We start from the raw sequence: 27,479 nt of genomic DNA on the forward strand, positions 1-27,479 counted from the left end.
TCAAATTTTTGTTGAGCACCTCTATGCACCAGGAGGTGTTCTAGGTATGAGAAACCCAACAGTGGAAAGATAAGCTAAAACACAATACAAAAATATTAGCCACATGGAGTCTGCATTGGTGTAGAGGAAAGCAAGGAAAAACATAATATGTTAATTACATGCTGAAAAGTCAATGCAATGGAAATCAAGGCAGAATAATGTCTGGAAACTATCTTGGGGGTCAATATAATTTTAAATATAACATTAAGTCTGGAAGTGTGGTGCAGGTTAGTCCACCACTTGGAATACCCACATCCCACTTCAGAGTGCTTGCTCAAGTCCCAACTACTCTGCACTTCCAATTTAGCCTCCAGCTAATACACCTGGGAGACAGTGAAAGCTAGCCCGTGTATTTGAGTACCTGCCACTCATGTGGGAAACCTAGATGGAGTTCCTGGCTCCTGACTCCAGTGTGACCTAGCCCTGGCTATTGCAGGCATTTGGGGAATGAAGCAACACGTAGAACATGACTCTTTGTGTGTGTGTCTCTCTATGTCTTTCAAATAAATAAGTCAGTCTGTAAATAAATATATATAATGACCAAGGATGGCCTCATGGAGGGAGGTGATGTTTACAAAAAGATTTGAAGAAAACAAAGGAGTCACCCATGCTAGCATCTGGAGAGGGGACAAGAAGAGTATTCCAGTCAGGGAACAGAAAAGGGCTGGAGATGAGTGGAGAGAAATGTGCCTGTATAACTGAAGGGAAATAACCCCAGGAGTGGGCAGGAGCTGAGACCAGGAGAATTAGGTTGAGTCAGGTCTGCCGGTTCAAAGGGAGAATAAAACAAAGAAAGGACTAGGCAGTGTGTGACAGGTTTGGAAGGAAATAACCCAGTCTGCTGTGTTGAGAACAGAATGTAGGGGCAGAAGAGAAAATCTATCAGTCTGTGCAGAGACTGCTGTAGTCATCCAAGCGAGAGAGGAGGGAGACAGTACAAGGTGGCACCTGTGCAGATTCGGTCAGAATCAGCCCATATTTTGATTATTGTCAGGGGTTTATCAAAGCCTATATAAGATATTCAAGACAGCCATAGTGTGTCATAGAACATAAAGCCACGGTCCTAGTACTCTAGTCCCAAACTGTCATGGTACAATGAAGGAATTTGACCCCAGAAATTCAGAAATATAGTCACTTGCCCAGGAACACACAGTTGAGCTGGGAATTGATACCAGGGCTCCTAGTTTCACTAATTTCTGACAGCATCTGACAATTTCCAGCAATGGAAATGAAGATTTCAGGCCAGTCAATCCCCCTTGGTACTAAGGAAACACCCTGCTAGGTAAAGACAGACAAGAAGGACCAGATGATGTGTGGACCTCATCAGGCTCCATTCCAGTTATAACACCCCCTTGTTCATTGAGAGCAACTACGGTTTCCTTGGTAGCAGTACTCAGTCTCAGCTCACAACCATGTTCCCAAAGAAGGCATGAACAACAAGTTTCCCTTTTAATGCACTGAGAAATAATAAACTCTTATGGAAATCTTGGAGTTTGCTGATGACAGTACAAGTGCACGGACTGATGGGAATGTCCCTAGCACAGTGAGTAGTACGTTCTGTTCCCCTCTCTTTGGTTATCGCCTTGACATTTCTCACAAACTTACCTTCTGCTCCTCTTATAATGTCTGCAGAGTTTTTTGGCTGTCAACTGCAGATCCCTCTTGGGTAATCTCAAAACCCTGAAGGAAAAAAGCCCATGCCTCTCCAAATCTATTTAATTTCAGCCTGAACCCTATGCCAGCAACACCTCTATTTGTGTTTTATGAAAGAAACCTCACAACAAGCACCTAAAGACTGAGAAGGTGATTTTCCACTCATACAGGACTAAATTAAGGCACAGGATCTGGAATGAAGCCAAGGTAATTTGGAAGGGAGACCCTTTTCTCTCCCCCATTTCCTGGCATTGTGATGTGTCTCTTTACCTTCTTATTAGACATATTTAGTTAGTGAGAACACAAATTAGTCAAAGCTAAATTATATTTGTATACAGGATGCAATGGGTATAAATGTGTCACAAAATATCTAAGTGACTAGTTAAATTTTCTCCACCTAACAAAATAATCAGTTGGCATTCCCCGAACATATACCCATCAGCTAGCTAGAGAAGCTTCCAGAAGCCTGCTGGGAGACAGAAACAAGTCTGTCTTGACTCAAAGCCAGCTTTGTTCATTCCATAAAGCTGCTCATTCAGTGATAAAAGTGACTTTAATATCACGCCCATCTGTGCCAAGTATTACTTTGAATATCACACTTTATTCCAAAGACTAAGTTCAAACTCCCCAACCCACCCAACACTGATAACACAAATACAATCCTGCGTCTAACAGATTTCTGGTAATTATTCTTCCCTGTTGTTGCCTTAGCCCTGATGCCCTTGTCATCAAATTCTTTTCTGGAAGCTCGGAGGTAACCCAACAATCTCTTTCTCAAGTGGTGAGATGCTGAAAGTGCTCTTGAAATCTGAAGTCACATTTACTTTGCAAAGTAGAAATAGAAAGCTTCCTTCCTTGTCTTTCACCCTTCACGTATTTGAGACCCTGGAGAAAGAGTTCCAGGAGGACCCAGGGCTTCACATTAATCACTGCTGATGAGAGATGCCCGTAAGACCAAGTAATGCCACCTCTGCTTGACTAACTTGCCTTGGAGAAAGCAACCCAAAGAAACTCAGAGGTGACGTGCTTGAAACTGCAGAAATTCCTAGTCTCAACATGGAAAGTGATTCTGACGACAGGAGTTTATGGATATGCGGGAACAGAATTTGGATTTGAAACTGGCATGTTTACAGGAAGATGAGATGCTCATACCTACTTAAATACTTTTGTGTGGTTATTAATAATCTCCAAACATAACAAACTCAAATGGCATATGTTTCTGTTAAAGTGAAAGCAAGTCACTATTTCATCATGCAGGGTAATACACAAAGCTTAGCTGGAGCCACCTGGCATTGTGGGTAAGCAGCTGGCTTTGGACATGGATGATCAATGGTGCTGCTTCCTGTTGCAGTGCCAGTACCCAGGAACCTGGCACTGAGAAAGGGATATACTAGATCCCATCCCTGGTGGAACAGTCAATCTTTGTGGCAGCAGACTGGGTCCCAGGGGAGAGCATGTGTGCTCATTCTGCTGAGTCCCAGCAGAGACAGGCTGCGTTGAACTAAATGCTTTCAATAAGACAAATCTGTGACTCGAGGTGAGGGAAAAGAGGATATTCCTTGTGCCTCCACAGCATTCTAAACAAGTCAGTCCTGTGGCCCATACACTGGCTTGACACTTTGCTAATGCCTCCCACTCCTTGTGTTCATGCTTTTGGCTCACGTTCCTTTTCCTCAAAGAATCAGACTAGATATAAGGATGTTCTTTGAAAAAAAATAAGTGTTGTGTGCAGTTATCACTTTAAGAAAACAATGGGACGCTAGAAAGTAATAGGCAGGAAGTTATAGGCATTAATGATGACCCTTGACAATGAGGTGACCTATGTCCCTGCACTACAAAATTTGGTCCATTGAACAGCTTCTTCATCATTTTCTGGCAGCCTATTAGAAATTCAGGATCACGGGCTTACTCCACACCTGCTGGGCCAGAATGTGCATTTTAACAAGACTCCCAGAGGATTCATATATAAGCCAAGTCAATGAAAAAAAGAACAAACAGAAAAATAAACTGGTTAAAGCAAAAAATAGAAATATATTTGACCATAGGACAAAATTTCTATAGGCATAATAACCTCAAATTTGTTGCTAAGATTTTGCTACCTTTCCTTGGTTCCTTTATCTGCATGAGCATCATTTAAACACAAATCCTCCAAGTTATAAACACGATCATCCACAAGTCTAGTCTTGCATTATCACAGTTTTATTGCAGTAGCAAAAGAACAACCTCATTTCTATCATTTAATCAAAGATTTCCATGACCCATTTTTAATTATTCCAGCTGGACCATGTATACAGCTCTATGTATCTAGTGCTCAGTTCAGGTCACATGTGCACTCCTTAGCCAATAGGGTAATATCAGGCCCCCATGACTTTTGAGATAACAAAATGTGATTTTTTTTTCCAAAGGAAAAACCAAATGCTCTTACTTTAAAGAGAGAGAATGAGTACTATACAAACAGCAGCAGCAAATGGCCAGAACTTTGCTGTCTTTCAAACATTTCTAGCATCCTTTGAGTTTCCACCTTGTGTCAGGCAGACTGCTTGGAACCATGGATTAATCCATGATCCATGATGAAGAGTGCCAGTCCTCACTATTGTCCTAGAAAGACACAGTAGGTCCCTTAATTCTTATGCAAGGCTAAGTGGAAACACAAGTCAAATGCAATTACTTCTCTCTGACATGTGGAAAGGTTTTGTGGGCTTCAAGGATGGCGGCCTTCTGATGCAGGGAAATGATGGACAGCAAAAGCTAAAATATGGGGATTTGGGGCCAAATATTATACTAGTGGGGAACTGGAGTCAAATTGCAAAGGCCATCTATGGGTAAAAACATGTTAAAAATAAAGATGCTGAGGCCGGCGCCGCGGCTCACTAGGCTAATCCTCCGCCTAGCGGCGCCGGCACACCGGGTTCTAGTCCCGGTCGGGGCGCCGGATTCTGTCCCGGTTGCCCCTCTTCCAGGCCAGCCCTCTGCTGTGGCCAGGGAGTGCAGTGGAGGATGGCCCAGGTGCTTGGGCCCTGCACCCCATGGGAGACCAGGAAAAGCACCTGGCTCCTGGCTCCTGCCATTGGATCAGCGCGGTGCGCCGGCCGCAGCGCGCCGGCCGCGGCGGCCATTGGAGGGTGAACCAACGGCAAAGGAAGACCTTTCTCTCTGTCTCTCTCTTTCACTGTCCACTCTGCCTGTCAAAAAAAAAAAAAAAAAGAAAAAATAAATAAAAATAAAGATGCTGGGCCTGTGCCATGGCTCACTTGGCTAATACTCTGCCTGCGGCGCTGGCACCCTGGGTTCTAGTCCCAGTTAGGGTACCGAGTACTAGTTCCGGTTGCTCCTCTTCCAGTCCAGCTCTCTGCTGTGGCCCGGGAGGGCAGTGGAGGATGGCCCAAGTGCTTGAGCCCTGCACCCACATGGGAGACTGGGAGAAAGTACCCGGCTCCTGGCTTCCAATTGGCGCAGCGGCCATTAGGGGAGTGAACCAACGGAAGGAAGACCTTTGTCTCTCTCTCTCTGTCTCTCTCTCTCACTGTCTAACTCTGCCTGGCCAAAAAAAAAAAAAAGAGAGAGAGAGAGAGAGAGAGAGAGAGAGATGATATTCAGAAAAAAGCAAATTAAGAACCTAGAATTGGCAAAAACTGTTGGAGATAACAAGAATCAATGGGAGATGAATTCTTTAATTTTAGTTACACTTCAGATGAGGAAATTAAGATTCTGTAGCCTAAATGCTTTTATCTAAACCAACTTAGGCTGATCTTCAAAGATCCCAATAACAGAGTACTTATAAGTTAAAGACAGCTAGCTATTGGGAAATATAGGAGAGTTAATTCAAAATCAATATGCAATGCTTCTTACTTGGGAAAATAAACAATTTTAAAACAATTATGTTTTAAACAACTGAACATTCCAGCCAGCATGGATTATATTTAAATAGAGAACTGCCTAGTACTCTTTCTCCTGGCATGTATTATAGTAACTTTCTTTGGCCCTAGTACAAATTAATACATACATACATACATACATACATACATATATATACACAAACCACCAAGGAGAGGAAGATGGAAGACAAGACATAGAAGGGGCGAAGGGAGGAAAGGTTAGGAGGAAAAAAAGATCAGTAAGAGTGGAAGAAAAAGAAAGAGTGGACAGGGCCAAAGGTGAACAGGAAAGTTATTTTTAAAGTCTAATGGGGTCCACAGCATTTTCGGCGAATCGATTTCCCATCAGAGCAGACTTTAGATAGCCCTAAAACTTGTGAAGTCAGATGCCACTCTGAGTTTAAGCCTCCTCTGCATGTGAGCTTCACACTTACTCGCAGTTCTGACAGCAGTCTGCAGTGCAGTTAGGACATTTTCTGAAGGTGACACTGGGGAAGAACAGTTTCACAACCACACGTGTGTGCTGTGAATCTGGAGGGGAAGCGTGGCCTCCTGCTGAGAGGAGTCTTTTGATTTTTCTTTGAGGTTTCTTGGTCACTGAACTGGCCTCTGTTCCCCTGATGGAGCTGCTGTCCACTTCCCCAGGGGAAGGCTTTCAACCCGTTCATAAGCAGTGCTCCAAATAACACTGATTCCCAGAAATCATCAGTCTTCAGGGGGCCAGAAATAAATACTGCAGAGAGAGAAGCCCAAGAATGCTAGGCCTCCCCATTCTAGCAGGTGCTTCCAGACGGGCTTGCTGCATCCTCGTCAGATAGGTATATCTTTCTTTTGATACCATATAGTATATTCCCAGTTCATTCAGAAATCAATATGTCAATATTGTCCCCAATCACCAGTATGTCTGAGTGTGTATGTGCACATTCATGTGTGTTTGGGTCAAATACCCATTTCCTTCTTGAAGATATGCCCTTGATCTTTAGTTTCAACTCAGGAGCAAGAATCTGAGTGCTCACAGATAGGACAAGATCAATAAAGGAAACTACATACTTGACACAAAAAACATGACTTTCTGGAAAGTTGCTGAAACTTCTGCAAAAAAAATTTTTTTTTACATTCATTTCCAGATATTTCCCAATATGTATTTTGAAGTATGACCTCCTACTTGTGTTTATTTGTAGTTTTTTAATTTTCATTCTTGGTGGTAAATAGTCACATTACAGGCTAGGCATGTATATGTTTTTATGTATGTGGATTATAGGAGTGTGCAGTCACGTACAAGGTGCATGTAAGAATATGCTGTCTGTATATTCATGCATGTTTGTTTTTGTGTTTATGGGAGGGTGAGATGTGTGTGTGATCATGGTGCATTAATATATGCATCCATGCCTCAGGTTACATACATGTTTTGTCTGTGGTATACATATGCATTGAAATTGAAGTATATATATCCATGCATAATCCGTTTGTGCATTTGTGTTTGTATTTATGTTTGGAGGACAAGGAGATGTGTTTGTACATGCAATGTTGTGAGTATATGTACATGGTATGTATGGCATATGTGGAATTGTATATCTTCATGTATGTCTATCAGTATTATGCTTGGAAGATTATAGGTTGTGTATGTGAAAATTGTGTGTATGTGCACTATTTCACACTGAATTTATTGATCATGTTATGATCTAAGAAAAAGATATTTTAATATAAAAGGACATTCTTCTATTCCTTATTTTAAAAAATCTGTGTTTGAAGTAGACCGAATATTTGTTTTCAAACACAAAGCAATTATTCTTGTTCATAGCTAAGGGGAGCCATCTTGGACTTTTGGGAAAATGTCCAGAATACTGCTCCCTGAAAGCTATTTAAAATTGGAATGGACATGCCATTTTTAGGTGTCCAAAGGGATGACAGAAGATAGTTGATGGTGTATTATTTTCAGGGGAGAAAAACTATTAAAATGTTTCTGACTGTAGCAACAATAAAATACTAATGAACCAGAGGAAAAGATGGAAATTGAAAGGCATGTGCAATGTCAAAACCCAAAATACAGTGATTTGTTAAATTACAGGGTTTCTTCCCCTGAGAGAGGAGCTGCAGTTTGCTGATAACTCAACAACAACAGGATTATTACTGTAACACGGCAACGCCATTTTCCGCCTGAAACCTGCAAGAACTAATTAATTATATAGCTTTGGTTACTAGGTTAGAACCAAGCTTTGCTGTCAGGCTTCCAAAGACTGAACTTTATAAATTGTCAGAAGAACAGTTTTTTTCCTAATTGTCTGCTGACTATTGTGGATAGCTACAAAGACTACCATCAGTGTCCAGGAGGTTAATGCCTCCTGGTAAATTCAGTTTGCTGTTTTGACCATTTAAAAAGACTCTTTTCCCCACAGCTTTTTAAATTCTTGAACCACCCAGACTTCCTTAGTGAACAGAAATTTGTCGTGTTGAGTTGTAGATCTAAATAGAATGTGAACATTAGGAGGGTAAGTGGCTCCTAAGAGTTTGATAATAGTGCCAGCTGGGCTTGCTAGCCTAGATGGGTGATGGAAAAAAAATTATTTTTCTCTCTGATCTAAACAAAAGACCTCAATCTATTTTTCAATAAAAAGTAAGATTGCAGAAGCCTCCTGAGTACAGCAAATGGGAAATAATGTTCTGTCCATTATGAAAGAAAACAATCTCTTCTCTTCTGTTTACTTTTTCTCCCCAGAATTAGTTGAGAACTGGAAATCAAACTGGATCCTGGGAGCTCAGTGAGAAATAAAGGGATAGACACCTGCCGGGAGTCTCCACAGTTCTTGGGCATTTCTTCTCCCATCTCACTCGTCATTTACCCCAGCACTTGCTGCTTTCCTGATGGCAGAGAAGTAAATCCCCATCACTGCTGGTGGCAGAATGAACTCATAGAGTCACACCAGGGAACAGCTTGCTGGCATCCCCTAAAATTGCAGCCATGCACACTCCATGGCCCAGCATGATGACTTCTCAGTATACAGCCCAGAGAAACACACATCCATGTGTACCAGGAGGATTTTATGGATGGCCCATTCAGTGCTGTTAGCAATAGCAAATAAATATCTCCATATTGACCAATAGTGGGAGGGCTGCCTACTGTACAAGCACACTGCAGTTACTGAATTATAAGACTTTACATAAGGTGAATTTGTATGAGTGACACAAGATTCGACTTCCAAAATATAGTGTGGTACTGAAACAAAACAAGAGCAGAATATGTGGATATAATATGGCGTTTTTAAAAGGAAAGCCTGCACATCTCTGAAAAAAAAAAAAAAACTTTCTAACTTTTACCAATAGGAATATAAATACACAGAGAATGGTCTGGAATTAGTTCCAGTGGATGATAAAAGCCATTATTCTCTGAGATGGAACTGAGTGTGGAGATTTATCTCACTACATATGTAATCCTGGAAAAGTTACCCTGCCTTGGATTATTTGTCTATAATATGGGGATTATAAAAAATACCAACATGGAAGAATTGCTGTGAGAATTACATGAGTTGGGGCCAGTGCTGTGGTGTAGCGAGTTAAAGCCCTAGCTTCCCATATGGGCACTGGTTCTAGTCCTGGCTGCTCCACTTCCAATCCAGCTCTCTGCTGTGGCCTGGGAAAGCAGTAAAAGATGGCCCAAGTCCTTGGGCCCCTACACCCATGTGGGAGACCCGGAAGAAGCTGCTGGCTCCTGGCTTCGGATCGGTGCTGCTTCAGCCATTGCAGCCATCTGGTGAGTGAACCAGCAGATGGAAGACCACTCCCTCTGTTTATACCCCTCTCTGTAACTCTTTCAAATAAAATAAATCTTTTAAAAAAGAATTAAATTAGTTAATGATAAAACAGATGGCAAACATAGGGTACTTATTCAGAACTCAGTAATGCTAGAAGCACTTTATTCATATTACCTCATTTAGTGTGAAGCAGGCAGATTTGTTATGTCTGCTTCATAGATCAAGAAACTAAGGTACAGTGAAGTTAAGGGAATTTGCCAATAGCCTCATGTAGTCTGTCACCATCTGGAAAAATTATAGTCCTCAAGGGGAGGCAGTTAGAGGAAAAATAAGATTAATATTTGAAGATAGTTCCTAAAGACCATGCATCTTCTTGCACTGGAGAGATATAAATTAGGATTCACACCAGAGAGAAACTCACTCATATCTCTTAATATTGTAATCATGTACCCTGTATGGCACAGCAAGTGTACTTTTCAGCACCTAACCCAGAGAAATGCACATTCATATACACCTGGAGGACTCCACTAGGGTGGACCATACAGCACTGGTGGTAATAGCCAAGGACTGGAATGGAACTGCAGGACTCAGAAACCTAACATGTAATAGCACATTGATCTGGCAACTAAGTAAACAAGGTAGGCAGTCTTCCAGTGTATCAGGTTCAGAACCCTGGGCTGGGTTTGTTTCCTCCTTTTCCTAAACTCTCTGTGACAGATTCAACAACTGAGCTGAATACTGCACTGCTTGTAGTAATCATCTTTCTCCATAGTTTAAAAAACCAATATAGAGATAGAGAGAGACAGAGAGAAACAGAGACAGAGAGAAACAGAAACAGAGACAGAGATAGAGAGGGAGAGATATATAGATATAGATATAGATATAGATATAGATATAGATATAGATATAGATATAGATAGAAGAGAGAGAGAGAGATGAGAGGGAATTTATTAGGGGAATTGGTTCACCATAATAGGGCATCTACAAGCTGAAACTCTGGAATGCTGACAGTGAGGCTCTGTTCAAATCAAAAATCTTCAGAACCAGAGAAACCAATAGTATAATTGTTGGTATAAAGCCAAATGCCTAGGAACCCAGAAAGCCACCAGTGTGAAGATGAAGAGGCTTGAAGTAAAAAAAAAAAAAAATCTAGAGTTCTTATGTCCAGGATAGGCAGAAGAGATTGTTCCAACTCCAATAAATGGAAATAAAATCCTGTTTCCTTTTTTGTTTGGCCAAGGTTCCCAGACAGTTGGACATACACAGCCATACTGAAGGCATATCTTCTCCACTCAGTCCTCTGATACACACACTCATTGACTCTGGAAACACCCTCTCAGACGAATCCAGAAATAATGCTTTACAAGTTCCCTAGATGTCTAGTTCCTTAATCGAGTCAAGTTGACACCTAAAATTAACCAACACATGAATAAGGGTAATGCATGATGGGCAAAAATTAACCAAGGATGTCTAAGATCTCTATGATGAGAATTACAAAACATTAAAGAAATAGAAGATACAAAAAAAGGAAAAATCTTCCATGTTCACGGATTGGAAGAATCAATATCATCAAAATGTCTATTCTTCCAAAAGCAATTTACAGATTCAATTCGATTCCAATGAAAATACCAAAGACATTCTTCTCAGATTTAGAAAACATGATGATGAGATTCATATGGAGGTAGAGGAGACCTCGAATAGCTAAAGCAATCATATACAACAAAAACATAGCCAGACGCATCACAATACCAGATTTCAAGACAAACTACAGGGCAGTTATAATCAAAACAGCATAGTACTGGTATAAAAACAGATAAATGGGCCAATAGAACAAAATATAAACAACCAAATCAACCCAAACATATAGACCAACTTAAATTTGATCAAGGAGCTAAAACCAATCCCTGGAACAAGGACAGTCTCTTCAACAAACGGTGCTGAGAAAACTGGATTTCCACATGCAGAAGTATGAAGCAATACCCCTACCTTACACCTTAGACAAAAATCGGCTCAACAAGGATTAAAGATCTAAATCTATGACCTGACACCATCAAATTACTAGAAAACATCAGATAAACCCTGCAAGATATTGGCACAGGCAAGGACTTCTTGGAAGACCCCAGAGGCACAGGCAGCCAAAGCCAAAATGGACAAACGGGATTACATCAAATTGCGAAGTTTCTATACTGCAAAATAAACAGTTAGGAAAGTGAAGAGGCAACCAACAGAATTAGAGAAATTATTTGCAAACTATACAACTGATAAAGGATTAATAACCAGAATCCACAAGAGATCAAGAAACTCCACAACAACAAAACAAAAAACCCAGTTAAGAGATGGGCCAAGGACTTAAATAGACATTTTTCAAAAGAGGAAATACAAACGGCCAACAGACACATGAAAGAATGTTCAGGATCACTAGCCTTCAGGGAAATGCAAATAAAAACCACAATGAGTTTCACTTCACCCTGGTTAAAATGGCTTTCATACAGAAATCAAAAAATAACAAATGCTGGAGAGGATGTGGGGAAGAAGGTACCCTAATCCACTGTTGGTAGGAATGCAAACTGGCAAAGCCACTATGGAATACAGTTTGGAGATTCCTCAGAAACCTGAATATACTCCTTCCATATCACCCAGCCATCCCACTTCTTGGAATTTACCCGAGGAAAATGAAATTAGCAAATAAAAGAGCTATCTGGACCTCCATGTTTATTGCAGCTCAATTAACGATAGCTAAGACCTGGAATCAACCTAAATGCCCATCAACAGAAGACTGGATAAAGAAGTATGGGATATGTAGTATATGGAATACTACACAGCGGGAAAAAAACACCCAAATCCACTCATTTGCAACGAAATGGATGAATCTGGAAAACATCATCTTAAGTGAAATAAGCCAGCCCCGAAGGAACCAATATCATGTTCTCCCTGATCTGTGACAACTAACAAAGCACTTAAAAGGAAAACTCTGAGAAGCAATGACTTGATCAGCCCTTGTCTTGACTGTGGAGGAACAGGGTTTTTTTGTTTACTATTTTATTTTTCTTCTTAATACCATTGGTTGAACTCTTTACTTAATACAGAATTATTCATAGGTGTTTGAATCCAACTGAAAATAGATCCCAGTAAAAAAATAAGAGTGGCAATAAGAGAGGGAGGAGATTGCATATCGGCACTCACTGCCACAGACTTACCCCTAAGGGTAAAGCTAAAACTTGCTGTGGGACTCCAAATTCCATTAAGCTGGGTGGTACTAATGCCATCTTACATGTTAAAGTGATCATTTTAAATGTGTAACTTATCACACAGCTAGGAGTAAGTGTCAAAGGGATCACGTAAATAAGACCAAGTGCCTGGTAGTAACAATAGATAGAATTAAAAAGAGAATGTTCCAACATGGGAGGCAGTCCACACAGCAGACTGATAAGACTGTCAAGTACCCTAAACAGCACTCTCACCTCAGAATCAGCCCTTAAGGCATTCAAATCTGGCTGAAAAGCCCATGAGAGCATCTCGGGCATGGAAAGCTGAGACACTATGGCAAAAAATAATCTACATGAAGGATCTCTGTAAGATCCCAGTACAAAGAAGGGGCCTTCAAAGGAGGTACTTTTCTCTAAAGAGAGGAGAGAACTTCCACTTTGCTTATGGACCTGTCTAAATACTGATGGAGACTGAGACTCAAAATTCTTCCACAGCCTTGGAAGTTCATGACAAGAGCCTTGGGTGATCACTGATATCATAAATAAGAGTGTCAATTGTTAAATCAATAACAGGAGCCACTGTGCACTTTACACACCCCCACCCTGTAGAACCTCTGTTCTAATGAGTTGTACTATGAGAATAGTAAAATTTGTCTTCAAACAGTACTTTATACTTTGCATGTCTTTGTGAGTGCAAACTGTTTAAATCTTTACTTAGTATGGAGTTAGTCTTCTGTACATAACTAAAAATTAATCTTAATGAAAAATGGGATGGGAGAGTGAGTAGGAGGTGGGATGGAAGTGGGGGTGATAGGGCAGGTATGGAGGGAAGAATTACTATACTCCTAAAGTTGTGCCTATGAAATTTGTATTTATTAAATAAAAGTTTTATTAATAAAAAAAAGGAGAGAATATTTCCAGTAACCACTCCTTTTTCAGCCAGAGCTCTAAAGAAAATATGGCATACACATATGATGGACTATTACTAAACTTCAAAAAGGAATGAAATCCTGAGATTTGCAACAAAAAAAAAAATAGATGGAACTGGAGATCATTATGGCAAGTGAAATAAGCCAGACTCAGAAAGACAACATCACATGTTTTATTTGCAGAAGTTAATATATGGGGTATAAAAATGATATGTATGTCATTTGGTATCCTAGAAGAAGCTCCTGTCTCCTGGCTTCAGACCAGCCCAGCTCTGGCCATTGGGGTCATTTGTGGAGTGAACCAGTAGATAGAAGACCTCTCTCTCTCTCTCCATTTCTCCCTCTCTCTATAACTATGCCTCTTAAGTAAATAAATCTTTAAAAATTAAAAAAAAATCATTTTCAAAAGAACTTTATTTTTTATTTTTATTTACTGATTTTTTTTTATTTATTTGACAGAGTTAGACAGTAAGAGAGAGACAGAGAAAGGTCTTCCTTCTGCTGGTTCACTCCCCAGATGGCTGCTGCGGCCGGCGCTGCACCAACCCCAAAGCGCCAATCCAAAGCCGGGAGCCAGGTGCCTCTTCCTGGTCTCCCACGTGGGTGCAGGGGCCCAAGCACTTGAGCCATCCTCCACTGCCCTCCCAGGCCACAGCAGAGAGCTGGCCTGGAATAGGAGCAACCGGGACTAGCACCGGTGCCCATAAGGGATGCTGGTTCTGCAGGTGGAGGATTAACCAAGTGAGCCACGGTGCCGGCCCTCAACAGTAGAATTTGAGCTGCAGTTTAGAGCCAAGTCCTGCTGAATCCATGCAAGATCAGCCAAACGCCAAGTGAGCCTTTCAAGTGAGAAAGATGGTGTGGCTTGAGTCACTAAAGTTTTGAGGATTTGTTCTCATTGTTGGTGTTATTGACAGATTCATTCATAATATATGACTTCTCTAAATTTCTCTAAAAGCTATCCCTTTCCTCATTTGGAAAAAAAAGGCACTTTGAGGTTTCATGTAGATAATGAAAAGTTTCCTGAGATCTCCCTGTTTGTCTCATCTCCTGCTCCAATCACCAATCAGTGCTGATGGCTGATTAATCTTCTGAGTGGCTAGTTCTGCTATTATCCAATTACTCCAAAGTCTACAATGTCTTCCTAATGTGAGACAGTGTCTCCAAACTGCTCTGGGCCCTGACACTGTTGCTATCTGTACATTTTCATATAAAGTTTCTTCTGCCTAATATGTTCTATCAGCCTACCATTTTTATATCCCATCCATGTGGCTAAATTTAATGTAAATTTAACTACTGATTGGAGACCCTAAGCCTTAAATTCTTCCTTGAGTTTTCTACTTCTTGAGGCATCCTATCTATCTCACCCTTTCTTATTACATCTGCATTCATACAACAATCACCTAGGTTTGTTTAGATTACCATATTCTTTTCTATATCCCCCCCCCTCTCCTTAACAGAATAACTATCTTAGCTGCTTGCTTTCAGACAATGTCACAGGCCCATAGAATTTGTTAGACTAGATGGCTATACTACAGACACAAATAAATCACTCAATCTCTGAATCTATTCTGATACAGATTTTTCACTACATATTTAAGCCCTGTGGCATTCTCAGTACAAACATACATTCATTCACATTCATGTCAGGGAATGGGATTCTATATCACATGGACACTGATTGACCCAAACTAGAAGAATCTTCATCTTAGCACTTATTTCCACAAAGAATAACTAAAAAAGCTGGGATTTGAACAAGGGAAGCAGCTCCCAAATCTGCTCCTTAACCACTATTTTATATGCCTGCTCAATCAAACATGTTCAAATTATAGAGGATTGCCACCTAATGAATAATATACAAAGCATTTTTCATTTCTTACTTTAGTCTTACAGTGGTGCTAGGAGAGAAATATTAATACATCCATTAAGCCATAAAGAAATAAAAGTTCATTGAAGTTATCCAATTTTCCAAAGGTCACATAGCTGAAAACATGCCTGAAACAGGAATCAGAATCGGGACTGCTGGATATGCTTCCCAAATATCACTTGTGGTATTCTCCTTAAGAATTAGACCAAAAACTGTCACAAAAGTCAAATAGTCATTAAGTCAATTTCCATAGTAACTTTATAGGTCCTACTATTGTGAATAATGAGAACCAACTGTAAACAGATGTAACATCCTGTAACGTTATTTCAAAATGTTCAGGCAAGAATGGAATTAAAACATAGGTATATTTTGTTGTGAAGTAATTAAAATCCTCACATGTAAGGGTCACAAAAATGCATATCTATGCATGGATTAAATTATTTGCACCAAAAGAAACTTGTCATTTCTTTTCCAATTTCCATAAGCCTTTTTTAGTTCCCATATTTGTGTGTGTGTGTGTATGTAATTAGTAGCAACTGAAATTTTTCTCCAAGAATTTAATACTTCTAGGTCAAAGTTTCCCATTGCACATGTTGTTTATTTGCTATTTTTGGAATTTTTTTATTTTATTCCTTTAATTCTTTTTCATTTGAAATGTATTTTTAAGTCAGCTAGCATGGGAATTATAGTCATGTCAAAGTACTTCAGCCAGTTTTTGAGATTTTGAATGGCTGGTTTTAGACCTTAAACTTTTTTGATAAAAATGGAAAATGATTTGACACTGACTATATCCCTACATGAATTATTTTTATTGGAAGAGACTCTGAGGGTAGTTAAACATTTATTATTTCCTAGATGAGAAACTGGATTTTTCCATCTTCTGCAAAAACTCTCATTGGGCTCTTTTTCAAAGGAATGATTAGCAAACTTTTTTTTTACATTGAAATATATTGTATTATTAACATAAAATCTAATAAATAAGTAGGTCTCCTCTTATTCACAGAAATCCTATTTTCATGTAATAATTTAAGATTTCTTTTTTTAAAATTATCATGGAATATAAATTGAAAATTGAAGAACAGTAAAAAGAAAGATAATTTCTATTTCACCTCCATACAGATTTCCCATCTCCAGGCAACTCTCATGGCAGTTGAAAGGGCTGTGCAGCAGTCTAATTGTTCTACTTGATTGCAAATCATAGGACACACAAGGAGAAGACAAATCTATCCTGGCAAATGGGTTATTAAAATTCTTTAAATATGCTTGCACAGAGGAGATGAAAATGTTATATACCTGGACAGGAAGGAAATGAGGAAAGAAACCCTCTTACTCTGGAGACCCTGGATCCCCTGGACTGTAATGAGAATAGGACTGCCATGTAAATGTCATTATCTTGACAGGCTTGGTAAGGGGATGGTAGAGGAGGATAAGTGGACCTATAAATGAGAGCAAAAATGTCATATGCATAATGAAAAAGCAATGTACTTTTGTCTCCTTTTGCTGAGGCTATGAGAACCAGGGTTTTAAAATACAGGATTCAAAAACAAGACCTGGGAGTAACTGTGAAACCTAGCGATGCAGCAGCCACTGCCAGTGCCTGTCTTGCTCTTGTGTTACTGTGTCAGTGCTTGCTTTCCAATGATCTAGAAATCCTCAAATCATCAAGACCTATTTTGGATGCAAGTACATGAGGCCAGAAGTCCCGGGCATGAGCACCACTGTCCCCCAAGCAGTCCTCAACAAATTAATGGCCTGCCCTCCAGCTCAAGTGGTTGCTCTCTGCCTCCCAGCATTCCCCAGAGGGACCAGCTCCAGATGCCCATATTTGACATCATATACTTTATTGGTCTCTTTCTCTCCCCTAACGCCCTTCTCCATGCCCAAGCCAGTGTATGCTGGAGTCACCTGCCAAATAAACAGCTTGTAGTCACATCCTTATCTCCGGTCTGCTTCTGGCAAAATCCAAACCAAGAAAATGGGTTTTGCAGGTTCTACAGTTCTCTAAGTGCTTGTTTGGAGTTCTCATTTCATCACTAGTGTCTCATTAGTCACATATGAAATCAAAGAAAACCGAGAAACAGGGATCAAGAAAGTATCAGTGAGGAAAGCATCTTGGGAATACAGTGAGCTCCCAGTGAAACGAGCTTGCTGTAGCTACAAGCTCCAATCTGTCAATATCATTTGTCAATGTGGCCCTGAGTTTGCCAGATCCTCTTATAGGAATTATTAAAATGTTAAGAATTTCAAATTTTTTTTTTTTTTGACAGGCAGAGTAGACAGTGAGAGAGAGAGAGACAGAGAGAAAGGTCTTCCTTTTGCCATTGGTTCACCCTCCAATGGCCACTGAGGCTGGCCATCACGCTGATCCAAAGGCAGGAGCCAGGTGCTTCTCCTGGTCTCCCATGTGGGTGCAGGGCCCAAGGACTTGGGCCATCCTCCACTACACTCCCGGGCCATAGCAGAGAGCTGGCCTGGAAGAGGGGCAACCGGGACAGAATCCGGTGCCCCGACCGGGACTAGAACCCGGTGTGCCGGCGCCGCTAGGCAGAGGATTTAGCCTATTGAGCCACAGCACCGGCCCCAAAGTTCTAAAAATACAAAACAGTACAAGTTTTTTGTAAGACCACTAGGTTTTATCTACTAAAGCAGAGCATATGCATTCCCTATGGCCAGCCAATTCCAAACCTGAGTAGATATTCAAAAAAAGTCCATACTTAGAGCAACAGAAGACAGGTACTAGAATGTTCACAGAAGCACTCCTTGGAAAGGACCCAAATGCTGGTAACCAGCAGAATTGATGCATTGTCCACAATCACAATGGCATACTGTGCAGCAAGGGGAACAAGTGAACCATTGCTATCCACCACAATATATACACACAACAACCAGTGATATTTCAAACAACATGCCAAATAAAATAAAAAGCAGAACCTTCAACAGTTCCATTTACATAAACTATACAAGCAGAGAATATTAATCTATGCTGTTTGGAGTCAGATTAGACTCTCCCTTTCCAAATCAGCACGTATGCTCACCAGCTGTACTAGGATTCCCCAGGTAGTGATATATGCTTTAGGATTAAATTACTTCTTCCTCTTTCTGGGAAGGGTGATAACATGGATCTGTATACAATTCACCTTAACAGAAATCGGGCCCTAACATTATTATGGTGCCTGTTATTGGAGTTCCTACGTCTGGTATTTACACAAAAGCTCTCAGTCCTGAGAGAAGGCATTCAATCTCCCCAGGGACAGTGTTTGGGATCCAGAATGCCTCTCCTCAAGAACCAAAAATAGTCTCATCCCTGCCCTGGCAGATTCCCTCAGGCAGACGTGATAGGTCAGTTGTCAGCTTATCAAGTTCTGGTCCTTGTTAGAAATGCAATGCAAAGTGGGAGACCCAATTTCCCTAAGAGAATGCTTGTTTTAGTGGAAAGAGCAAGGGATTTTGGACAGACTGGCATGTGCTCAAAGCTGAGCTCTATATCAAACGATTAATGGAATCCAAACTCCCTTATTAAATGGCTAATGGGATCCAAACTCTCTGAATCTAAAGAATATATATATATATATAATCAGATTGCAATGAGTACTAAATATTATGACATCCATGTTTTTTTGCATGCTGTGAGTACTCAAGTCACTTTTCTTTCTTTGCTATAAAATCAAGTACCCACTTTTAACTTGTAAAGATTTTCAGATCCAGGGTATCACTTCTCCCCTCCTTCATTCCCTTCCTCCCTCCCTCCCTGCTCCCTCCCCACCCTTCCCGCTGCCTCCTTGTGTGTACATACAAACACAACTCCCCCCAACACACGTTTCAAGCAGTAATGCCTGATGGGCCACTGCAGTGGTGCAGCTGGTTAAGCCCTGGCCTGCTGTGCTGGCATCCCATACGGGTGCCAGTTCAAGTCCTGACTGCTCTACTTCCAATCCAGCTCCTTGCTAATGCCCCTGGGAAAGCAACAGAGGATGGCCCAAGCTACTGGGCCCCTACACACACATGGAAGACCCAGAAGAAGCTCCTGGCTCCTGGCTTCAGATTAGCCCAGCTCCAGCTATTGCAGCATTTGGGGAGTGAACCAGAGGACAGAAGATGTCTCTTTGTCTCTACTCTCTTTAAAAAGTTTTTTTAAAAAGTAATACATGAGGCAGGAATACAGCCCTTCCTTGGCAGACACAGCCAAAAAGAGCAATGTGTTTTATCAGGGGCAGAGAACTCCACAGTTCCCCACTCATGTCCCCAAAATTGATCTTAAGCTCTGCTCACAATCCGCCGGACTTCACTGCAAAATCTGCCTTCACTCGAAAAACTCAACATTTCTTCCTCTTCTCTCCTACTGACTTTTCATTCTTGATGTCAACTGAAAACTTTTCTTTCCCTCTATAGCATATACATCTTAAATTCAACCAATCAAGAATTGTGATTTTTCTTCAGCATCTGTGTTTTTTAATGTACTTTATGCCATAGGGGAAACAGCTGTGCAGCAAATGTCAGGCTAAGTGGAAGGTACATTATGTCAAATGGAAAATGCATTTGGGTTATCCTAAGGATGGTAGAATGTTGTTTAAGAATGTGGAATTTTGCTAGAAGACATGACTTTTTCAATATCTTATTGAAGCATAACATAAAAGAAAAATGTGTACATCATAAATATATGGCTTAATGATTTTTTACGAACTAAACACAACTTGCTAATTGTCTCTTACTCAAGAAAATTATTGACAGGATTTCCACATACCCCTCATAACTACCCCCTCAATGGGTAATCTGTTGAGAATTCTAAAAGAACAAATTTGCTATAAATCAAATCATGTATGATGGGTTCTGTTATAACTTCATTAAATATTTTGTTTGAGAGATGTATTCATACTAATGAATGTTACAGTTCACATATTCTCATCATTTGGTTTTGTTCTATGTCTAAACATACCATAATTCAATTACTGCTTTTATTGTTAAGTAGCATTTTTTTTTTAAATCCCCAGTGGTTATTCTAGTGATTGCTCAGGTGATTAACAATTGCTCAAGGCAGTGGAGGGCCACTGAGGGTTGGTTGGTATTTATTTATTTATTTGATAGGTAGAGTTACAGACAGAGAGACAGAGAGAAAGGTCTTCCTTCTGTTGGTTCATTCCCAAAATGGCTGCAACGGCCGGAGCTACGCCGACCCAAAGCCAGGAGCCAGGAGCCTCCTCCTGGTCTCCCAAGCGGGTACAGGGGCCCAAGCATTTAGGCCATCCTCCACTGCCCTCCCAGGCCACAGCAGAGAGCTGGACTGGAAGAGGAGCAACCGGGACTAGAACCCGGTGCCCATATGGGATGCTGGTGCCGCAGGCAGAGGATTAACCCAGTGTGCCACCACGCCATTCCCCTGTTAAGTAGCATTTGGCATGACTTCAGGGTGAGGTTGTTATGCGAACTTCTGTCATGAAGATTCTTGTACATGCCATGTGTTGTACATATATCCTCCTAGGTACATACTAAGGAGGAGAATTGCCAGTTCATGTGGTACCCACATATTCAGATCTAGTAAATTGCCATGTTCCAAAGTAATCAGATCATTTAAATTCCCACAATCATAGTATGAGAATTACATTTGCTTCAAGGTCCTCACCAACACTTGGTATTAGCTGTGGTGTTTAGCTTTTGTTTCGTTTTATTTTATTTTTGGCATTATGGTAGGCATGTAGTTGGATTTCATTATGCTTTTAAATTGTATTTTCCACATTGTTAATGAAGTAAAGCACCTTTTTGACATATTTATTGGCCATTTGGATATCTTCTTTAATAAAGTTCCTGGTAAAGTATTTTTTGTATATTTCAAGTTATTTTTGTTTTAGCCTTTCCCTGATTTATTCAGATTAAAATGTTTATGGCAGACTAGATTTGGACATTTGTTCCATACTTTGTTGCACTATTCTGCTACTTTTCTTGATTCTACAGTAATTAAAGCTATCTGCAGTTATCATTAATGGATATCTCTGAGCAATTTAATTTTATTCCAGAATTATGCCTTATAGCATTTTAGAAGCAATGAATAGAGATTATTTCACTGAAAAGGTCTGTGACCACAGGCAAGTGTTTTTTTATTCTCCATTCATGGTTTTCCCATCTGAAAAAGGAAAAGATTAAATCTGAACTAACCCAACTCCAAGATTCCATAAAACACTGACAGATAAGTCACTTAGAGAAGTGAGAAACAGTAAAATATTAAACTTAATGCCCCAAAATTTGGTAACCCATGCTCCTAAATTTAAAAGATGCAAGACTTATATAATCAGGTTCCATATTGACCTTTTTTCTCACGTCTTGAAAAATATGTGGCTGGCCCCAACTCCTAAGGATGTGGGAACCATAGAGGGGCAATAGTTTCATCTTTGTGAATCTCAGACCAGAAATACAGGGCTGGCATGTAATTTTTTTCTTCTGATTTCTTCCTTCTCAGGCCCCCATTCTTAACCAAAAGAGAAAACTAAATAAAGAAGCAAAAATGGCTGTTCAACTTTGTAAAGCCATGCCCCAGGTAAGTTTATGTTTTCACTCTGTTTTTAGCTATTTCATGTCATTTTAGGGGGACTACCTTTCACAACAGGTAATATCACTATGGACAACCCAGTGAGCACCCTCTCTCCTTTCCTCTCTTCTTTTGTTCAACTATACTTCTACAAAACAATACCCTTTTTACTCTCTTCTCCCAGCTATCAGCTCGGCTCATACCTTCAATCTCTATCTCTGCTTAGTTGTCACTACATGAGAAGGTCCTCCTAAATTTAAATCTAAAGAAAACACCAATATAGGTAACTCCCTTTATCTTTATTCTTATTTTCTTGATAGCATTTATCACCAACGGACACATTGCAAGCTTTGTTTGATGTTTTTCTTCTCACTCAAAATTACAAGATCCAAGACATCTAGAATTTTTCCAGTTCACTTATTTCACAAATTCTCAAAGGTAAACTGACTGCTACTAACCTGAAATCTGCATTTCCATCATTCTCTCCCTCTCTAGTGACTTGGCCTCAACTGTCCAATGAGGGACAAAATTTACTGGAAGGTTGTAGAAAACAATACTAAAAAAGTCTTTACAATGTCAGTGAAATGAAAGACTTTGCATAACAAGATATACAAAATACCCCAACCATAAGTAAATGATTAATCAATTAGATAACATTAAATGAAGAATGTGTATGCATCAGGAGACACTGTAAGAGAGAAGAGATGTGATATACGTATAACCAAAAAACAGTTTATATCCAGATTAACTTATTAAAAATCCTACAGGGGATTTAGCTGCTGCTTGGGATCACCACACCTCATTTATGAGTGACCGGTTCGTCTTGGCTACTCTTCTTCCCAGCCAACTTCCTGCTAATGCATCAAATACTTGGGTCCCTGCCACCCAAGTGAGAGTACTAAATGGAGCTTAAGACTCCTGGATTTGGCCTGGGCCAGCCCTGGCTGCTGTTTGCATTTGAAGAGTGAAACCACAGATGGTAGATTTTGATCTGGATCTCGATCACAACTTTTGCTCTCTTCCCTCCCTCCCTCTCACTCACTTGCTTCCTTTCAAATCAACATTTTTTTAAAGAGGAAAAAGTAACTCAATAAAAAACTAGGCAGTACCTCTGAAGAAACACCAAAAAGAGAATAAAACTCAAAAGCAGATGTTGCTTCATTAGTAATAAAGGAAACGCAGGTTAGCTTTTCAATGAGATTCCATTACATGCACACCAAACTATAAAGTATTTAAACATATAGAGTGCTGGAGAGGGTACAGGACAATTTTAATTTTCATGCTTTGCTACTTGGAGTATAAATTAGGACACCTACTTTTTTCCTACTCATTTATTTATTTGTGAGGCAGAGAGAGACAGAAAGAGAGAAAGATATAAAGATACAGAGTGAGTTCCTGTCCCCTGGATAACTCCCCAAATGCCCACAATGTACAGAGTTAGGCCAGGGCCAGACCTGACAGTCAGGAATTCAGTCCAGGTCTGCCATATAGGTGTCAGGAACTCAATTACTGGAGTCATTGCCACTTCCTTCCAGGGTCTGCACTGGTACGAAGATAGTCAGGGACTAAAACTGAGCATCAAACCTAGGCACTCTAATATGTGAGATGGGTGTCTTAGTCCTAACCTCTAGGCTAAGCACCTGCCCTACGACACTTAAAAAATATTGGCAATATCTAATTCAATTGAGGATATATGAGTGGGCATGGATTTCAAAATTGTTTATATGAAAATAAACTTATCTTTTATTTCAATTTTCCATGAACTTTTTGAAGTCCCCTCATAAGTAAACTGACTCAGTAACTCAGTTGCTAAGTACATAACCTACAGAACCGCATTCATATGGGCATTTATTTTCAGGTGCAACATTCTCAAAACTTAAAAATTAGAAACAACTTAAGTGTCTTACCAGTGGTGCAAGATTTAGATAAACTATTATAGTATGCTATTTAGTTTATTTATTTAAATAGTTTATTTAGATAAACTATTATAGTATGCTATTCCAATAGCATACTATAAGTAAAAAAGAATGTCAACAGTTATATAGAAAAGATTATGAACCTTTACTTAGCATAGAGTTGGTCTTCTGTATATAAAGTAAATTAAAAACAAATCTTAATGAAGAATGGGATGGGAGAGGGAATAGGAGGTGGGACAGGAGTGGGGGTGGGTATGGGGAGAACTGCTATGTCCCTAAAGCTGTACCTATGAAATTTGTGTTCATTAAATAAAACCTTTTTTAGGGAAAAAAAGATTGTAAATCTTTAAAACATGATGCCAAGAAAAGAAACTAAATGCAAAAGAATATCTGTTTGATTCCATTAACAAAGGCCAAACACAGGCAAAACTGGACTTATCATTACATTAAATACAAAGAAAAGCATATTATTTTTTCATAACAGTTACTTGTAGGGGGAGCAAAAGAAGAAAGAAGTATATACACAGTTTCTGCATTGCTGATGGTGTTCTCATTCCTGACAAGGTGATAGTTCAAGACAAATTCTTATATAATGACTTTTAGGAATTATTTTATGCCCATGTTTCATATTTCACAATATAAAAATAATGTGTATCTTACTTGGCATTTAGTAACTGCTTAATTGTAAGGATATATGATAATGATCCTCTTTTTTTGTAATTTGTACTTTAAAAATGCTTTGTCTGGGGGCCAGCATTGTGGCATAGTGGGTTAAGATGCCACCTGCAATGCCAGCACCCTATATGGGCACTGGTTCAAATCCAGGCTGCTTCACTTCCCATCCAGTTCCATGCTAATGCACCTGCGAAAGCAGCAAAGATGGATGAAGTGCTTGGGCTCCTGTATCTACATGGGAGATCTGGATAAAGTTCCTGGCTCCTGGCTTTGGCTTGGTCCAGCCCTGATTGTTACAGCCATTTGGGAAGTGAACCAGTGAACTATTAGATGGAAGTTTCTCTCTCTCCCTCTCTCCCTCTCTCCCACTCTCCCTCCCTCCCTCTCTCCCACTGTGTGTGTGTGTGTGTATGTGTGTCCACCTTTCTGTAATTGCTCTTTACAAGTAAAATAAATTTTTTAACAGTGCTTTGCTAAAAATAACCTGCTTTAATTTGTTTTAAGCATTGTTTTAATTCCCTTTTCACATATGAGAAAAATAAACCTTAATCTTCGCACAACACAAATAACCAGGAAGGAGAGATCTTGTCTCTTGGGCTCAAATCCCATGCCTATTTTCTAAGCTCCCACCTGCCATGTTGTTTAATGGAAGTACAATGAGCCAAGAGCCTGATTTACTGTGTGACTTGATTTCAAGGTCTTAAGGTGTGTGTGCACCTTGGTTTTTCCAAATGTCAAAGGGGAAATGAAGGCTTCCTACTTGCTACAGAACTTGAGAGTATAGAAATGAAAACACAATCAAATGTACAAAAGGCTGAACATATTTCCTGAGTGCTGTGTTGGTGCGCTCTTGCCCATACTTAGAGCCAAAATTGATTTTAACAGTTAGAACTAAACTAGCATTGATATTAATCTCACTCTTTCTGTCACTGTTCCCATCTACTCACCTACCAAAAAAATAAACATGTGATGAAGAGATAATCTAATTGGAAGGTTTGGACATTGGGGCCAATTGTGACCAGTCTGCAAAGAGCTAACCCAGTCAAATTTGGAAGCAACAGAAAGCATACACCTTCTCTTCACTCAAAGATATTACAAAACATTCTCCCATTGTATCACTCTGAGAGGTTAAAGGGCATCAACAAGGAAATTAAGCTTATTCTTTTCCTGCTTTCACCAAAAACAATCTCTATGACTATCTCATATGTCTTCTGACAGAGGGGCACCCATTGGGAAGATTAAGTCTGTTATCAAGAAAAGCAACCAACTTTCCATTTACATTAGGCTTTTATTATCTGATGAGAAAAAAAAGGGTACATTTATCTAGTCTTTCAAAAGGGAAAAGGAAATCCTACAAATCTGTCCATTATACCTGCCGAGAATCTAAAGTGAGGTCAAGACAAAAGCAGATTACTTTTGATAGTGTTAATAGGAGTTTATTGCAAGGCCTGGCAGCCAGGTCTCCCTCTGTGGATTTCTGAATGGATTTGGGAGCTGGGCTATTCTTGGAGTAATGAGAAAGAGCCTTATCTCACACCATAGAAAATTCAAAGATCCCCGAGGCTTCAGAAGTCTTATGATGCACTTTAGCAGAGCTAAAAGTCAGGGTGGTTATCATTACTAGCTTTCCAATGTGGGGGTTACAGAAGTAATCCTAAAAGGGACAGGCATGCAACTCCCAATATGGCAATATTAACAGCATGCCAAAGGAGGATCACATGACTGTAGCTGTTCCCATGTCTGAACCACTTACAGAGGCATTACTGAGTTGGTCATGGGTTACAATCATCAGGCACTGGCTCTAATTTCAATATTGGAGACTGCATTAGGAAAACATTGGGATGTTTAAATAATTAATGAGTATTTTGGTTTTGGGAGAGGTAGAAGCCAAGAGAATGACAGAAACAAAAAAGCCAGAACCACAGCAATAGTCTCTTGGTTGTAAAGCCCCAGTCAGGGCTTCATCATGTATGACCACCTGTGTGGTGTGTAGTTTAGTCACTGTGTTCCCAAGTCACTGACTTAAGGTATCAAGTCTTCAGAAAGATCATGTGATTGGCCAGGTCAAGATCATAGGCAACATCTCTTTCACCAAAAAAGAAAAGTACATAGGATACAGAGAGATGAACTTTAGCCCTACTCAGCTTCAAGAGAGGGCACCAGATGGCTGGAATTTCTCTCCTGCCAAGACTACACGTGAAATCTCACCAAAAGAATTCCACACAATTTCATCAAAACATTAATTTTATGGTTGATTCAAATTCACAGATAAAATCTCACTTTAAAAATTCATTCACTATTTCTAGTATGTATACACTAATTGTTCCTATGTATGTCCCTCAGTTTCAAGCCACACATTCTTCACTAATTATAAATGTGTATTTTCACGATTAGATAATGAATGACTTGGAGGCAGAGTATATTTATTCCTTCATAAAGAGCCCAGAAGACTCCTGGCTTGTAACTATTTTCTTCACATTACTGGTGAATGAAATGCTAGGTCCTGTTGGACTTTTGCCAGGCACTTATCTGACGGGGCTCACAAGACTAAGAGGATGGGTATGAATAGCTTGGGAGAGACGGTTAGGTTCAAACACTGTGTAGGCCAATATCCAGTTCCATTATCTGGAGCATGAAGGGAAGGTAAACCATTTACCCTCTTCCAGTCTCATGACAGGGTCCTTCTGTCCTCCCAGCTCCTAACTCCATCCACAACTTGTCAAGTTCAAAGGTACTACATCAATGAGAGGAATGTCTGACCCCATGTTTAAGGCATTGCTTTGGTTGCCATAACCTTTTTGCTTCTGTCCTACCACCACTATGATCACCATTATCATCATCATCTTCTTCTTCTTAATTTTACTCTAAGTGGCTTGAAGGCATGTAGCAAACTCTCATTTCACTTTCTCTATGGGCAACATTCTGTGCCAGGTACTAAGCTAAGTGTTTTACAATGAATTACCATATTGAATCATTACAATTACAACAGTGGGCAAGAACTGTTGCCATTTGTGACTCAGCTTGGCAGCTCAGCTCAGCCCAGCTTTTCCTTA

General features: G+C 40.0%; 1 long non-coding RNA gene across 1 annotated transcript in view; it reads left to right on the forward strand.

The window, feature by feature from the left end:
• Positions 1–27,479, forward strand: part of LOC138844332 (uncharacterized) — a 98,286-nt gene that overhangs the window by 59,326 nt on the left and 11,481 nt on the right. The window contains exon 2 of the long non-coding RNA XR_011379996.1: positions 21,767–21,844. This is a non-coding gene — a long non-coding RNA (uncharacterized lncRNA). The remainder of the gene's footprint in view (positions 1–21,766; positions 21,845–27,479) is intronic.

This window comes from Oryctolagus cuniculus, chromosome 11 (assembly GCF_964237555.1).
Source record: "Oryctolagus cuniculus chromosome 11, mOryCun1.1, whole genome shotgun sequence".
Lineage (NCBI taxonomy): Eukaryota > Metazoa > Chordata > Mammalia > Lagomorpha > Leporidae > Oryctolagus > Oryctolagus cuniculus.